The sequence below is a fragment of the Bos taurus genome, chromosome X, assembly GCF_002263795.3.
Source record: "Bos taurus isolate L1 Dominette 01449 registration number 42190680 breed Hereford chromosome X, ARS-UCD2.0, whole genome shotgun sequence".
In the NCBI taxonomy this organism is placed as follows: domain Eukaryota; kingdom Metazoa; phylum Chordata; class Mammalia; order Artiodactyla; family Bovidae; genus Bos; species Bos taurus.
The window spans coordinates 95,805,167-95,822,061 of NC_037357.1; the positions used below are offsets into that span (position 1 = coordinate 95,805,167).

At 36.4% G+C, this 16,895-nt stretch overlaps 1 protein-coding gene across 3 annotated transcripts in view; it reads left to right on the plus strand.

The window, feature by feature from the left end:
- The window catches only part of MTMR8 (myotubularin related protein 8), a 285,490-nt gene that overhangs the window by 24,076 nt on the left and 244,519 nt on the right, over positions 1-16,895 (plus strand). The gene's annotated exons all lie outside the window — the stretch shown is intronic.

A 16,895-nucleotide genomic window follows, 5' to 3' on the forward strand; every position in this document is an offset into this window, starting at 1 on the left:
CGACCACCACCACAGTTTCTAGAACCACTTCAATCTCTGGCTGGATGAAACACTAGCCATCTCTTGCTTAGATAGGGTTTTCCTTACATCACAGTTGTGACCATTCACAGTGTGGTTTTTCTGAATGACAGTCTTGTCTATGGAGTCATGGTCATCAGAGACTACAAAAGCAAAGCCTCTCTTTTGACCACTGCCTTGGTGGTTTTGATTTTGATCACCTAAGTTTTCCCATACTGTTCAAAATAATCTCTTAGGTGATGTTCTTCAGCGTCTTCTTTATTGTCACCAGCAAAAATCTTTTTCACAGTTAAGTGGGCATCAAGTCTTTGAGAATCTTCTCCTGAGACAGCCCTCTTTGGTTCCACAACTCTTCATCCACCTTGAGTGGCCTTGCACTCATGGTTGCATCAACTTCCTCCACAGTGGCATATGTAACAAACCCAAAACTTCTGGAGCACTTGGTGTTTGGATCCCTCATTACCCACATAGTTTGTGAGCATTCCTCATTGCTCAAAATGACTCCTTAGACTCATTGGTTGTTTCAAAGCTCAAACCTTCCATGAAGAGCTACTGCAGCTCTTAGGGAGACTCACTTAGACATGACAGCAGTGGAGAGGGAAGTCTGCAATGATGCTTACTCGGCGGTGTCCATGGGCAGAAAGGCCCATGTAATCTTTAGAGTCAGTTTGTTGATATGTGTAAAATAACTTGCTGGGATTTTGATTGGAATTGCATTGAATGTATAGATTGAGTTGGGAAGAACTGATATCTTGATAATACTGAGTCTTCCTGTCCATGTGCATGAAATATCACTCAATTTATCTAGATTTGTTTTTAATCAGAAATTTGTAGTTTTCAGAATATCTTGTAAATATTTTGTTAGATTTTATACGTAAGTAATTTTGGTGCTACTGTACATTATATTGTGTTTTGAATTTCAAGTTCCAATTGTTCGTGGACAATATATAAGAAATCTATTTTTGTATATTAGCCTTGTATGCTGAAACTTAAGTATAATTGCTAATTAGCTCCTGGAGTTTCTATTTTGTGTATGTTGATACTTACACAACTTATCAACTTATGTTGATATTTTCTACATAGATAATCATCTGTTCTACATAGATAATCATGTGTTCTACAAAGACAGCTTTATTTATTCCTCTGTATGTTCATACCTTTTCATTTTTGACTTATTTCATTAACTAAGACTGCCAATACACTGTTGAGAGCAGACGTACTTGCCTGGTTCCCAATCTTAGCAAGAAAAATCTAGTTTCTAAGTATGATCTTAGCTGTAGGTTTTTTGCCAGTGTTCTTTATCAAGTTGTGAAAATTACCCTCTCTTGCTAGTTTGTTGACAGTTTTTATCCTAGATAGGTGCTGGATTTTTTTAAATGCTTTTTCTTCATCTATTGCTATGATCTTATGTTTTTTTAAATCTTTAGTTCATTACTGTGGTGAATTACATTAATTGATTTTCAAATGTTGAACCAGCCTTGTATATCTGGAACAAATTTCATTTGAACGTGGTATATAAGTTTTTTTTATACAGTATACTGTTGGATTTCATTTGCTAATTGTAATGGGTTGAATTCTGTCCCCCAAAAGTTAAGTATGTTGAAGTCCTAAACTCTAGTACTTCAGATTGTGACTTATTTGGAGATAGGGTCCTGACAGAAGTAATCAATTTAAAATGTGGTCATTAGTAGAGGCATTGCCTTTAGACTAGGCAAACTAATAATAATAATTTTTCTTGTTGTTGAGGATTTTCCTTCTGTGTTTGTCAGAGATATAAGTCTACACTTTGTCTTTCTTCTTCCTCCTATTCTTCTTCTTTTAAGAATATTTGATATAGGATATATCCTCAACATATTTTTAAAGTACATAATACATTATTGTTAATTATGGGCACAATATTGTGCAGTAGAATATTTCCTTTTTTCTAATGTCTTTTCCAGTTTTTCTCTTAGGGTAATCTGGCCTTGTAGAATGAATTAGGAAACAGTTCTCCGATTATATTTTCTGGAAGAGATTGTAAAGAATTGTTGTAATTTCATGTTTAAATGTTTGATAGGATTTACCAGTAACCCCCATCTGGTCCCGATGCTTTCTGTTCTGGAAAATTATTAATTACAGATACAATCTCTTTAATAGATATAGGTCTACTCAGATGATCTGTTTCTCCTTGGATGAATTTGGTAGATTATGTCTTTCAAGGTATTGGTTCATTTCATCTAGGTTATCAAATTTGTGGGCATAGGATTATTCACAATATTTATTTATTGTTTTTTTAATGTCTGATAGTGGTGGCTCCTTTTCTATTTCTGATATTAGTAATTTGTGGTTTTTTTTTTTTTTTTTTCCTGTTTTCTACTTAGTTAACCTAGCTAGATATTTAACAGTTTTATTGATCTTTTCATAGAACCAGCTTTCTCTGTTACTTGCCTATTTGTCATTTCATTGATGCTTATTTTTATTATTTCTTTCCTTCTGCTTACTTTGGATTTAATTTGCTCTTCTTTTTCTCGTTTCCTAAGCTTAGATTATTAATGTTAAATTTTTTCTTTTTCTGCGATCAGTGCTATTAATTTCCCTCTAAGCATTGCTTTCACTGCATCTCATACATTTTAAAAGTTGTATTTCAATTTCCATTTAGTTCAAAATATTTAAAAAATTTCTCTTGAAGCTTTTCCTTTGAACCATGTGTTATTTAGAAGTATATTATATAATCTCAATGTATTTCGAGATTTTGCAGTTATCTTTCTATGGTTGATTTCTCATTGAATTCATTGTGTTAAGAGAGGATACTTTGTGTGAATTCTGTTCTCAGTTTATTTAAGATGTGCTTTATGGCACAGAACATGGTCTGTCTTGATGCATGTTCCATGTGAGCTTGAGAAAAATGTATTTAGCTCTCATTGGATGAAATATTAAATAGATATCAATTAGAGCTAATTGATTGGTGGTACTGTTAAGTTCATCTATGTCCTTACTGACTTTCTGCCTGATGGATTTATCAATTGAGGGGTGTTAAAATCTCCAATTATAATAGGGGATTCATTTATTTCACCTTGCAGTTCTATCCATTTTTGGCTCATGTATTTTGATGCTCTGTTTTCAGTATACACATTAAGGATTGTTGTGTCTTCTTGGAGAATTGACCCTTTTATCTCTAAGTGGTATCTTTCTTAACAATCCTGATAATTTTCCTTGCTCTGAAGTCTTGCTTTATCTTCTATTAATATAGCTGCTCCAACTTTCTTTTGATTAGTGTTAGCATGGCCTATCTTTCTCTTTCCCTTTTCTTTTAATGTATGTGTATCTTGATGTTTAAAGTAGACTTCTTATAGTCTATTTTTATGTACTCTGAAAATCATTTTTCATTAATGTGTTTAGACCATTGATTTTAAAGTGATTATTGATATTGATGGGTTAATGTTTATCAGTTTACTACTGTTTATTAATATTTATTAATGTTTTTATTCATTACCCTTGACCTTTGTTTTTTTTTTTTTTTGCCTTCTCACTTTAACTGAGAATTATATGTAATTCTAACTTTTTTTTTTCTCTCAGCATAAGAATTATACTTTTTTCTCATTTTTCAGTGGTCATCTTTGAATTTGTACTATAAATTTACAAGTAACCCAATAATTCTATACCATTTCATGGGTACTGTAAGCACCTTTTAACAGATTATTACCAATTTCTGCCTTATGTCCCTTATAACATTGTTGTCATTCATTTCACATATCTATAAGTTATAATCACCAAAATATTCCTCTTATTATTCTGAACAAACTACTAACTGTTAGCTCATTAAAAAATAAAAAAAAAAATTTCATTTATCCCTTCTCTAACATTCTTCCTTTATGATGTTCAAGTTTCTGGCCTGTATCATTTTTCCTTCTCTCTGAAAAGTTTTTAATAGTTCTTTCATGAGAAGTTTACTGGTAACAAATTACTTTATTTTTTGTCTGTTTGAAAAAAGTCCTTATGTATCCTTCACATTTGAAGAATAATTTCCCTAGAGTACAAGCTTCTAGCTTGGCATTTTTTTTTCTTTCAATACTAAATATTTTATTCCACTATCTTTTTGTTTTCTTCGTTGCTGAAGAGAATTCCAGCGTAATTCTTATTCTCTTTCCTCTGTACATAGTGTTTTTCTTTTTTTTCCCTCCTCTGGCTTCTTTCAAGATTCTTTGGTGTTTATCATGCATGCTGTTTTCTAGATCTGATTTAGATTCTATTATTAATTTTTTTTGGAAATTCTTAGTCATTATTGGGTCAAATATTTCATTTATTCCTTTCTCTTTTCCTTCTCCTTCTGGTAGTCTCATTACATATGTGTTATATCTTTTCTAATTATCCCACTTGAATATTCTTTTTCATTTCTTTATCTCTTTTCACTTCAGTTTTAGAAGTTTCTTTTGACATTTTGTTAAGTTTACTTACTCTTTTCTTGGCTGTTTCTAATCTATTGATGAGCCCATGAAAAGCATCTTTCATTTCTGTTACAGTGTTTTAAGATTTCTAGCATTTCTTTTTTACTCTCTCTTGGAGTTTCTATCTCTCTGCTTACATTACCCATCTGTTCTTACATGTTGTCCACTAAGCCATGAGAACCCTTAGAATATTAATTATAGTTATTTTAAATTCTGATAATTCCAAGATTTATGACATATCTGAGTCTGGTTCTGATGCTTGCTCTGTCTCTTTAAACTGTGTGGGTATTTTCTTTAAGTATGTTTTAATTGAAAGCCAGCCATGATGTACTAAAAGGAGTAATGTTTCCCATGGAGGTTTCTGCTTCTGGTCTTCTGTTTGAATAAGTTGTGATTCTCTGTGTTCATTTTTCTCTCCAGTTTGGGGACAGCAGTTTGTCTTGTGATACCAGTTTTCTGATGAATCTAAGAAGAGTTGCTGATTTCCAGTTTGTTCAGCTTTTTTTTTTATGTTAGGGTAACAGTGATGTCTTCCAAGCTCCTTACATGCTCATCTAAGAACTGAATTTTATGAAGTCTCCATTCTTTTTTAAATCTATAATCATGATTTTACACCAGTTAACCCACCAAAAGTATTCATCAAGGTCACCAATGGCCTCTGAGATCTTGATACATTATTAATATTCTCTTCCATGTCTTCATCCTTCTTTTCTTTATCCTTTTTTTCTGGCCTGGAATCATGCTCATGTCTCCATTCTATAAGACCCTTTTTTAGCAAAGGGGTCTCTCTGTAACTACTTCTTTCTTTCCTAACAAACTTCTCAAAAGAGTAGTTTATGGTCACTCTCTGGAGATAGCTGTATCTGTCAGGAACTTTTCAGTTAAGTTTCCGCTCTGACTCCTTCACTGAAAGTTCATTTGCTAAAGTCAACAATGACTTCACTCATTGCTGTGTCATATGGACATATTTAATTCTTCGTCTATTGAGCCTACATGAAACTCCATTCCTTTGGCTTCCAAGAGACCACTCTCTATTGTTTTTTTTTTTTTTTTTCCCTCGTACTTCAGACCATTACTTCTGCTCTTTGTCTGCCCTATACATATTATAGTCCCCTTTGAGTTCCATCTTTGGCCATCTTTCATGTCATTCTATACATATTTCCTTGGTGATCCCATATTCTCCCATGATTTTAAATCAACATAAAGTAACAATTCCAAATGATTTTCTCCAGACCAAATAACTTCTGGTTTCCAGATCTGGATATATATTCTATAAATAGCCATCTTGAACTGAATATCTAATAGATATATTACACTCTGAATGTCTCAAAATATACTTAATATTATTTTCTGTCTCCACTGGTTGCAATTTTAGTGATAACACCATCACCCACCATCCACCCAGTCACCATGCCTGAAAGGCATCTTAGAGTTCTCCTTATCCTTTATGCCCCATGTTTAGTCAGTCATCAGCCCCCTTTTTTCCTTCTAAATACCCTTCTGATATATTCTCTCCTGTATATAACTATTGCCACTCTTGTGTTCAGATACTCATCTTTTCTCACATGAATTGCTAGCTATAAGAGCCTTGTTTCTGATCTGATTTCTACATTGCTGCCAGGATGAGGTTTCAAAAATACAAATATGACCACATTAGTCTTTAGTGCAAATGCCTTATGTACCTCAAGTTTCCTTAAGGAGTTAACAAATTTATTCACTTGGCATACAGAACTTTTAGATCTAGTCCCTGTCTGTCTCTCTAGCCTACTTCCTGACTCCTTCTCCACTCCCACTTTAGATTGGCTCCTTGTTTCAGTGTATTCTCAATTGTACTTGGAATGTTGTTCCTTTCTCTACTCCCTGCTGAATTCCTTCTTGTCTTTCAAAACTTAAGCATACTGATTGAGGCTTATGTAGTGACTCTTCTATAAAAAGAGTCTCCCTTTGTTGCCTTCCATCTCCTAGACAAAGATCACTCCCTTTACTGTAGCAATTCTATATATGTTATACATAAGGATATAGCTACACACACCAACCTAGCTTTTTATTTCCTGTTTTACATGTGTATTTTTTTCTGTATTAAGATTGAATACTCTTTGAGGGTAAAGAGCATGCTTAGGCATCTTGAATTCCATAACACTTGGTACAGTGCCTGGCATATATTAGATGCTCAAGAAATATTTGTCAAATGGGTAGATGAATGCAGGGTTTGTGCCTTATTTCCCCAGAAACACCTAACTCCATAATTTGAAAGTAGCAGGTGCTTAATAAATGTTGAGTGAAGGAACCTTTGAAAATTTGGTTCTAGTTGTCTCCCAGGTGTATCTTTCTGAAACTGGGAACTCTGATTGCTCCAGGCTCTAGTCATGCCTCTGTTTTGACATTTATCATAGGCTGTCTTGTGTTATAGCAAGCTGGGTCCATGTTTGTGTATACTTAAGAAATTATAAATTCCTGGGGGTTCAGGGCCATATACATTCTTCTTCTACTTTCCCATAATATGCTTGGCACATGATTTGATACATAGTAGGTATTCAGTAAAATATTATTGAATTAAATATAGCTTTAGTTATTTGTATTTTCTCTGGTATGTGACTCTGGGATACAGTGAGTCTCAAGATACCTGGGATGCAGTGAGTCTCAAGGAAACTTAGCTTCTTTCCTTGGGCCCATGGCTGTACCATCTTCCCAATAGATCAGCAGTCTTCAAAATTAGTTACATTTGCAGGAAGTTTCCCATGGCAGTTGCCTTGTCTCTCCTAATCTATCCTTGCCAAAAAAGAATGGACTATACTTTGGCTTGGGTATATTTGTTTTTTCCCTTAGCTTCCATACCTTTACCACAGTTTCAGTACCCTTCATTTTCTGTTTTAGAGAGAAGGCCATAGGGGTAGGAGGTCTTCAGTTTCCTTCCCTTCCCTTCTCCAACCATATTCAGTGCTATGGTGTGAATGTTTGTGTCCCCCCAAAGTTTATAAGTTGGGGTCCTGATCTACCTAAGGTGATGGTGTTGGGAGGTGGGATCTTTGGGAGATGATCATGAGAGTGGAGCCCTATTGACTGGGATTAGTACCCTTATAAAAGAAGCCTTAGAGGGATTCCTCACCCCTTCTACCATGTGAAGATACAACAAGAAGTTGGTGACCTGGAAGAGGGCTCTCTCCTGACCATATTAGCACTTTGATCTTGAACTTTGCAGCCTCCAAAACTGTGAGAAATCAATTTATGCAGTTTATAAGCTACCCTGTCTTTGGTATTTTGTTATAGGAGTCTGAATGGACTAAGACAGTTACTTTCCTGTCTCCAACCAAACTCAGTTAGTTCATCTGTGGCAGTACAGAGTAATGGTTAAGAGTGTGGGTTCTTGCTTTCTTGACGTTCCTTGCCACTTATCTGTGCAGTCATAGATGAGTTTAGCTAACCTCTTTGAGCCCAATTTACACATATATGAAGTGGAACTAACAATAACACCTATCTTATAGGGTTATTATGAGAATTAAATAAGATAACATATGTAGAATATAACACAGCACTTAGCATCTTTTCTCTTTGTTCCCTCTTTTGGGTTGGAACATATCCCATAGATAGCTGTTGTTAGGGTCAGTGGATTGATTGGCCAAGACTCTGGGAATTATTGTGTCTGGAAGTGAAATATATCCTGTTCTTTGGATTTATGTATATGCATTTTAATTTGTTATAAAAAATATTAAGCCCTTGAACACTTGGCCATTTATTCCACAGAAATGGAAAATTATTTTCATTCAGAAACTTGTCCATGAATGTTCTTTATTTGTAATAGCCCCAAACTGGAAACTACCTACATGTCCTTCAGTGAATAAGTGATTAGACATATTTTGGTGCATCCATACAATTGGAATACCGCTCATCAATAAAAAGAAACACAGTATTAATATATGCAAAACTTGGATGGATATTAAGCAAATTATGTTGAGTAAAAAGAACCAATCTCAAATGTTATACCATGAATAATTCTCTATTTCCAGAACTATTTTTTTTTCAAAATAACATTGTGGGGGTTGAGAACATATTGGATTACTGTTTGCCAAGAGTTAAGGATAGGTAGATGGAGAAGGGTGAGTGTGACTATAATGGAATAGCATGAGGGCATCTTGTGTTTTATCTTGATTGTGGTGGTAGTTATACAAAGCTATACATGTGATAGAATTGCATAAAGCTACACACACAGTATATAATTATAGAATGTTTACGTGCTGTACATGAATAGGTACATTTATAACTGGTTCAATCTGGATATGGTCTCAATTGAAGCAATGCCAGTTTCCTAAAGTTGATGTTTATTGTGTTTGCAGGATGTTAAATTGACAGTGACTGGGTGAAAGGTTCATGTAAACTTTGTAACAGTGAGAATACTGGACCACAGGACTATGGGATCATACTTATATATGATCTTGATAATGTTTCCATATTGCTTTCTAAAAGTGATACAGCATTGCAATCAGCAATGTATAATTATACTAGTTTTACCACCATCTTGCCAACATAAGGTATTTTGCAAGTTTCATTAGTGCAAAATTGTGGTTCCATATCACTTTAAATTATCACATCTGTCATTACTAGTGAGAGCTTCCCTGTTGGCTCAGTGATGAAGAACCTGCCTGTGCAGGAGATGCAAGTTTGATCCCTGGGTCGGGAAGATCTGGAGATGGAAATGGCAAGACACTCCAGTATTCTTGCCTGGGAAATACCATGGACAGAGGAGCCTGGTGGGCTATAGTCCACGGGGTCGCAAAAAAGTCGATGTGACTTGGCAACTAAATGATAACAACATTATTAGTGAAATTGAACTGTTCAAGTTTTTATTTCCCTTTGTGTGAGTTATCTGTTCATATTATTTTTCTACTGTTTCTGTTAAGGTTGTTAGGCTTTTCTTATAAATGCCAAGGTGTTATTTATATTTTACAGGAATGTAAAATAATGAGAATATCTTTGATATCAATAATTATGATATTCTTCTTATTGAAACACAGAATTGTAAGAAAAACAATCAAGTACCCAGTAGATAAATGGCAATACTGTTCATAAATGTCTCTAGGAAAAGAGATGATACCATCTCTCTGTCATCCCTTTTAGCCATATATATTTCTTCTGCATGGTAATTTTTCACAAGACAAAACATGGTCCACTGGAGAAGGCAATGGCAAACACCTTCAGTATTCTTGCCTTAGAACCTCATGAACACTATGAAAAAGTGAAAAGATATGACACTGAAAGATGAACTCCCCAGGTCAGTAAGTGCCCAGGATGCTACTGTAGAAGAGTGGAGGAATAACTCCAGAAAGAATGAAGAGATGGAGCCAAAGCAAAAACAAAGCCCAGTTGTGCATGTGACTGGTGATGGAAGTAAAGTCCAATGCTGTGAAGAACAATACTGCATGGGAACCTGGAATGTTAGGTCCATGAATCAAGGTAAATTGGAAGTGGTCAAACAGGAATAGCAAGAGTGAAATTGACATTTTAGGAATCAGTGAACTAAAATGGACTGGAATGGATGAATTTAATTCAGGTGATAATTATATCTACTACTGTGGGCAAGAATCCCATGGAAGAAATGGAGTAGCCCTCATAGTCAATAAGAGACCAAAATGCAGTACTTGGTTGCAATCTCAAAAAATGACACAATGACCTCTGTCTGCTTCCAAGGCAAACCATTCAGTATCAGTAATCCAAGTCTGTGCCACAACCAGTAATCCTGAAGAAGCTGAAGTTGAATAGTTCTATGAAGACCTTCTAGAACTAACACCAAGAAAGATGTCCTTTTCATCATACAGGACTGGAATGCAAAAGTAGGAAGTCAAGGGAAACCTGGAGTAACAGGCAAATTTGGCCTTGGACTACAAAATGAAGCAGGGCAAATGCTAACAGAGTTTTGCCAAGAGAATGCACTAATCAGAACAAACACCCTCTTCCCACAGCATGAGAGAAGACTCTACATATGGACATCATCAGATGGGCAATACCAAAATCAGATAGATTATATTCTTTGCAGCCAAAGATAGAGAAGCTCTATACAGTCAGCAAAAACAAGACCTCAAGCTCCCTGTGGCTCAGATCATGAACTCCTTATTGCCAAATTCAGACTTAAACTGAAGAAAGTAGGGAAAACCACCAGACCATTCAGGTCTGACCTAAATCAAATCCCTTACAATTATACAGTGGAAGGGACAAATTCAAGGTATTAGATCTGATAGAGTGCCTGAAGAACTATGGATGTAGGTTCATGACATTGTACAGGAAGCAGTGATCAAAACCATCTGCAAGAAAAAGAAATGCAAAAAAGGCAAAATGGTTGTCTGAGGAGGCCTTACAAATAGCTGAGAAAAGAAGACAAGCTAAAGGCAAAGGAGGAAAGGAAAGATATACCCATTGAAATGGAGAGTTCCAAAGAATAGCATGGAGAGATAAGAAAACCTTCCTTAGTGATCAATGCAAAGAAATAGAGGAAAACAACAGAATGGGAAAGATTAGAGATATCTCCAAGGAAATTAGAGATAGCAAGGAACATTTCATGCAAACATGGGCACAAAAAAAGAATGAATTGGTATGGATCTAACAGAAGCAGAAGATATTAAGAAGAGGTGGCAAGAATACACAGAAGAAATACACAAAAAATATCTTCATGATCCAGATAACCATGATGGTGTAATCACTCACCTAGAGCCAGACATCCTGGAATGTGAAATCAAGTGGGCCTTAGGAAGCATCACTACAAACAATGTTAGTGGAGGTGATAGAATTCTAGTTGAGCTATTTCAAATCCTGAAAGATGATGCTGTGAAAGTGCTGCACTCAATATGCTAGCAAACTTGGAAAACTCAGCAATGGCCACAGGACTAGAAAACATCAGTTTTCATTCCAATCCCAAAGAAAGGCAATGCCAAAGAATGTTCAAATTACCACACAATTGCACTCATCTCACACACTAGCAAAGTAGTCTCAAAATTCTCCAAGCCAGGCTTCAACAGTACATGAACCCTGAACTTCCAGATGTTCAAGCTGGGTTTAGAAAAGGCAGAGGAACCAGAGATCAAATTGCTAACATCGATAAAGCAAGAGAGTTCCAGAAAAACATCTACTGCTTCATTGGCTATGCCAAAGCCTTTGACTGTGTGGGTCACAGCAAACTGTGAGAAATTCTTAGAGATGGGAATACCAGACCACCTTACCTGGCTCCTGAAAGATCTGTATGTAGGTCAAGAAGCAACAGTTAGAATAGACATGGAACAACAGACTGGCTCCAAATTGGCAAGGAGTAGCTCAAGGATGTATATTGTCACCCTGCTTAATTATCTTATATGCAGAGTACATAATGTAAAATCCTGGGCTGGGTGAAGCACACGCTGGCATCAAAATTGCTGGGAGAAACATCAATAACTTCAGATAAGCAGGTGACACCACCCTTATGGTAGAAAGCAAAGAAGAACTAAAGAGTCTCTTGATGAAAGTGAAAGAGGAGAGTGAAAAAGTAGGCTTCAAAGTCAACATTCAAAATACTAAGATCATGGCATCTTGTCCCATCACTTCATGACAAAGAAATGGGGAAACAATGGAAACAGTGACAAACTTTATTGTTTTTGGCTCCAAAATCACTGCAGATGGTGAATGCAACCATGAAATTAAAAGACACTTTCTCCTTGGAAGAAAAGCTATGACCAACCTTGACAGCATACTAAAGGCAGAGACATTACTTTGCCATCAAAGGTCCATCTGGTCAAAGCTATAGTTTCTTCCAGTAGCCATTTTTGAATGTGAGATTTGGACTATAAAGAAAGCTGAGCATCAAAGAACTGATGCTTTTGAACTGTGGTGTTGGAGAAGACTCTTGAGAGTCCCTTGGACTGCAAGGAGATCCAACCAGTCCCTCCTAAAGGAAATCAGTCCCGAATATCCATTGAAAGGACTGATGCTGAAGCTGAAGCTCCAATACTTTGGCCACCTGATGTGAAGAACTCACTCATTGAAAAGAACCTGATGCTGGAAAAGATTGAAGGGAGGAGGAGAAGGTGATGACAGAGGATGAGATGGTTGGATGGCGTCACTGATTTGATGGACATGAGTTTGAGCAAGATCTTGGAGCTGATGATGGACAGGGAAGCCTAGCAGCTGCAGTCCATGGGATCATATAGGGTCAGACATGACTGAGCAACTGAACTGAAATGAATTTTTCACATTGCTCCAATTTTGGCATTGCAGGTGAAACAGCTGATCTATGAGTCTGAATAGAGTGACAACCACACAAAAAACCCATGCCTATGTACCTTGGACTGAGTGTGGGTCCACTGGTGTGCACGGGTGCTGGGAACTGGATCATGGGGATTGGAGAACAATCCCAGGGTGAGGACCGCTGTTGAGTGTGGGGATTTGGCTTGAAGGAAAGGGAGGAGGAAATCTGCAACAGGAGATAATCTCCCTTTGGATACAAACTGGGCAGTCATGGAAACAGAGCACTACTGTTGAGTCACATGGAACAGATGGAGCCACCTCTGCAGCCTCTGTCTCCCTACACCGAAGCACTGGCTGCTGCACAGTAGAGAAGGAGCATCCAGGGCAGTCCTGCTCTTGTGGCCAATGTGGCTTCGTTGCAAAACTGGCACCACCAGGGTCATCACAATCCGAGCAGCCATGCCACCTCCATACCCTATCCTCGCTGGAGCAAACCCAAATCCTTCAGAGCAGCCTCAAGAGCAGCTCCTGTGAATGACTCCAATGCAAATATAGAGATGAAGCCACAATTGAGCTCCAGGGGCAAAGTGACTAATGAAGCATATAAAAAACCATCCATGGAATGTAAAAGGACAATTAGTGTTCCTACAAAAGAAACTGCTCTAGCTCTGGCAGACATAGAGATTGGTGAGAAGCACAGGCAGGAGTAGAATCAGATTAGGGTCTGAGCTGTCCCCACAGGGCCCATTGCAGGTACAGAGACCAGCCCTCCACAGCATTGGAAGGCCTTGTAGGGAGGTGGAGATGGGTTGTGGTTCACAGCAGAGGCAAGGGCGGTGACAGCTGAGATCCTAGGAAAATATTTATTATTTTTTATGTTTTGGTTCATTCTCTTGTTTGTTTTGCTTTTTTTTTTTGCCTTTAATCTCTTCTTTCTCTTGTTGCAATTGTTATTATTATCTCTATTAAGGCTTTTTGGATTTTGTAAATCATACTTTTTGTTTCTTTTATATACTTTTACTACTTTGGCTTTCTGCTGTTCTGTGTCTTTTTTAAAACATATGTAGATCTCTTGTTTCTATACCTCTGTTTCAGCTTGGCTTTTCTGGGTTTTTTTTTTTGTTTGTTTGTTTTTGTTTTTACCATTTTTGGCTGTTTCCCTTGTTTTCTTGGCTTTATTCCTCTGTTGGTGCTCTGCTTCAGTTTTGCTTTCTGTTTTGTGTTTCAGTTAGTTTTGTTTTTAATTGGTTGATTTCATTTTTTATTTCTTTTGTTGATTGAATTGCTCTCTTATGGTTTGTTTTATTTCATCTCTTTTAGTTTCTTGTGTATGTGTATTTGTTTTTGTTTCTGTTTCAGTGATACTGCTTTTACCATTTGTGTTTTATGATTTTTATTGTTTCCTTTTTAAAAATCCCTTTTATTATCATGGCTTGTAGTATCTTGGTTCCCCAACCAGAAGTTGGCCCTGAACCTGTTGGATGGAGAGCTGAGTCCAGGATGTTAGATCATCAGAAAAGTTCTGACCCCAGGGAGTATTAATTGATGAGAAATCCCATGAATGCCTCCATCTGAATCCAAGATCAGCACCACCCAATTGCCTGCAGCACCCAATACTAGATGCCTCACCCAAATGACAAGCAAGACTGGAACACAAACCCAATCATCATACAGACTGCCCATTGTTACTACAAAACACATCACCTCACACAATCCTGCCCATTAGAGGAAAAAGCTCATCTCCATGCATCAGAAGGAATGCACAAGCCCCTCTCAACATAAAGCCTGTGCAAGCCACTGGACAAACCTCACCCACGAGGGGCAGAGAACAGAAGCAAGAAAAACTGTAATACTACAGCCTGGGGATAGGAGACCCCAAATATAATAACTCAGACAAAATGAAAAGACAGAAATATTGTGAGGATGAAGGAACAAGGTAAAAACCCACAAGACCAAATAAATGAAGAGGAAATAGGCATATTGTGAGGATGAAGGAACAAGGTAAAAACCCACAAGACCAAATAAATGAAGAGGAAATAGGCAGGCTACCTGAAAAAGAATTCAGAGTAATGATAGTAAATATATCTAAAACCTTGAAAATAGAATGGAAGAAATGCAAGAATCAATTAACACATTTAATATGACCTAGAAGAAATAAAGAATAAACAGAGATAAACAACACAGTTACTGAAATTAGAAATACTCTAGAAGAAATCAGTAGCAGAATAACTGAGGTAGAAACATTGATAAGTGAGCTAGATGGTAGAATTGTGAAAATAACTGCTGAAGAGCAGAATAAAGAAAAAATGAATGAAAATAATTTAGGACAGTCTCAGACTTTTGGGACAGTATTAAATACACCAACATTAAAATTATAGGCATCTCAGAAGAAGAGAAAGAGAAAGGACCTGGAAAATCTTTCAAGAGATTATAGATGAAAACTTTCCTACCATGGGAAAGGGAATAGTCAATCAAATTTGGGAAGCACAGTGTCTGATAAACCCAAGGAGAAACATGCCCAGGCACATATTGATAAAACTAACAAAATTTAAAGACAAATAAAAAATATTAAAAGCAGTAAGGGAAATGCAGCAAATTACATACAAAAGTGAATCCCCATAAGGTTAACAGCTGATTTTTCAGCAGAAACTCTACAGGCCAGAAGGGAGTGGCAGAATATATTTAAAGTAATGGAAGGGAAGAACTTAAACAAGATTACACAGCAAGGATCTCATTCAAAGTTGATGGAGAAATCAAAAGCTTTACAGACAAGCAAGAGTTAACAGAATTCCTCACCACCAAACCAGCTTTACAACAAATGTTAAAGGGACTTTTCTAGGCAAGAAACAGAAGAGAAAGAAAAGACCTACAAAAACAACCCAGAAAAATTAAGAAAATGCCAATAGGAACATATATGTAAATAATTAATTTAAATGTAAGTGGATTAAATACTATGAGCAGTTATATGCCAATAAAATGGAAAACTGGGAAGAAATAGACATATTCTTAGAAAAGTACAACATTCCAAGACTGAAACAGGAAGAAATAGAAAGTAAGAATAGACCAGTCACAAGAATTGAAATCAAAACTGTGATGAAAAATTTTCCAACAAACAAATCCTAGGGACAGATGATTTCATAGGTGAATTCTATCAAATATTTAGAGAAGAGCTAACACCTATCCTTCTCAAACTCTTCCAAACATTTGCAGAGAGAGGGACAATCCCAAAGTCATTCTACAAGACCTCCGTCATTCTGATAACAAAACCAAAGATATCACAACAAAAATTACAGGCCAGTGTAACTGATGAACACTGATGCAAAACTCCTGCACAAAATACTTGCAAACAGAATCAAACAGCAAATTAAAAGGATCAGACACCATGATCAAGTGGAGTTTATCCTAGGGATGCAAGGATTATTTAGTATACACAAATCAATCAATGTTATACACAATGTTACACACAATGTTAAACACAATGTTCAATTAACAGATTGAAAGATAAAACCCATATGATCATCTCAATAGATGCAGAAAAAGCTTTTGACAAAATTCAACACCCATTTATGATAAAAAAAAAAAAAAAAACTCCAGAAAATGGGCATAGAAGGAACCAACCTAAATCTAATGTACACTATATAAAGGCAAACCCACAGCAACCATTATTCTGAATGTTGAAAAACTGAAACCATTTCCTCTAAGATCATGAACAAGACAAAGGTGCTCTCTCTTGCCACTGTTATTTAATGTAGTCCTGGAATTCTTAGGCAGGGTAGTCAGAAAAGAAAAATGAATTTAAAAATCCAAATTGGAAAAGAAGAAGTAAAACTTTCACTATTTACAAATGACATGATAGTATACATCAGTTCAGTTCAGTCGCTCAGTCATGTCCGACTCTTTGCGACCCCATGAATCGCAGCACGCCAGGCCTCCCTGTCCATCACCAACTCCCGGAGTTCACCCAGACTCATGTCCATCAAGTCAGTGATGCCATAGAAAGCCCTAAAAATGCCACCCCAAAATTACTAGAGCTAATCAATGAATTAAGTAAAGTCCAAGGATTCAAAATTAATACACAGAAGTCCCTTGCATTCCTATACACTAACAATGAAAAGTCAGAAAGAGAAATTAAGGAAACATCATTGCAATAAAAATAATAAAACACCTAAAATAAAACTACTTAAAGAGACAAAAGGTCTGTATGCAGAAAACTATAAGACACTGATAAAGGAAATCAAATATAACATAAAC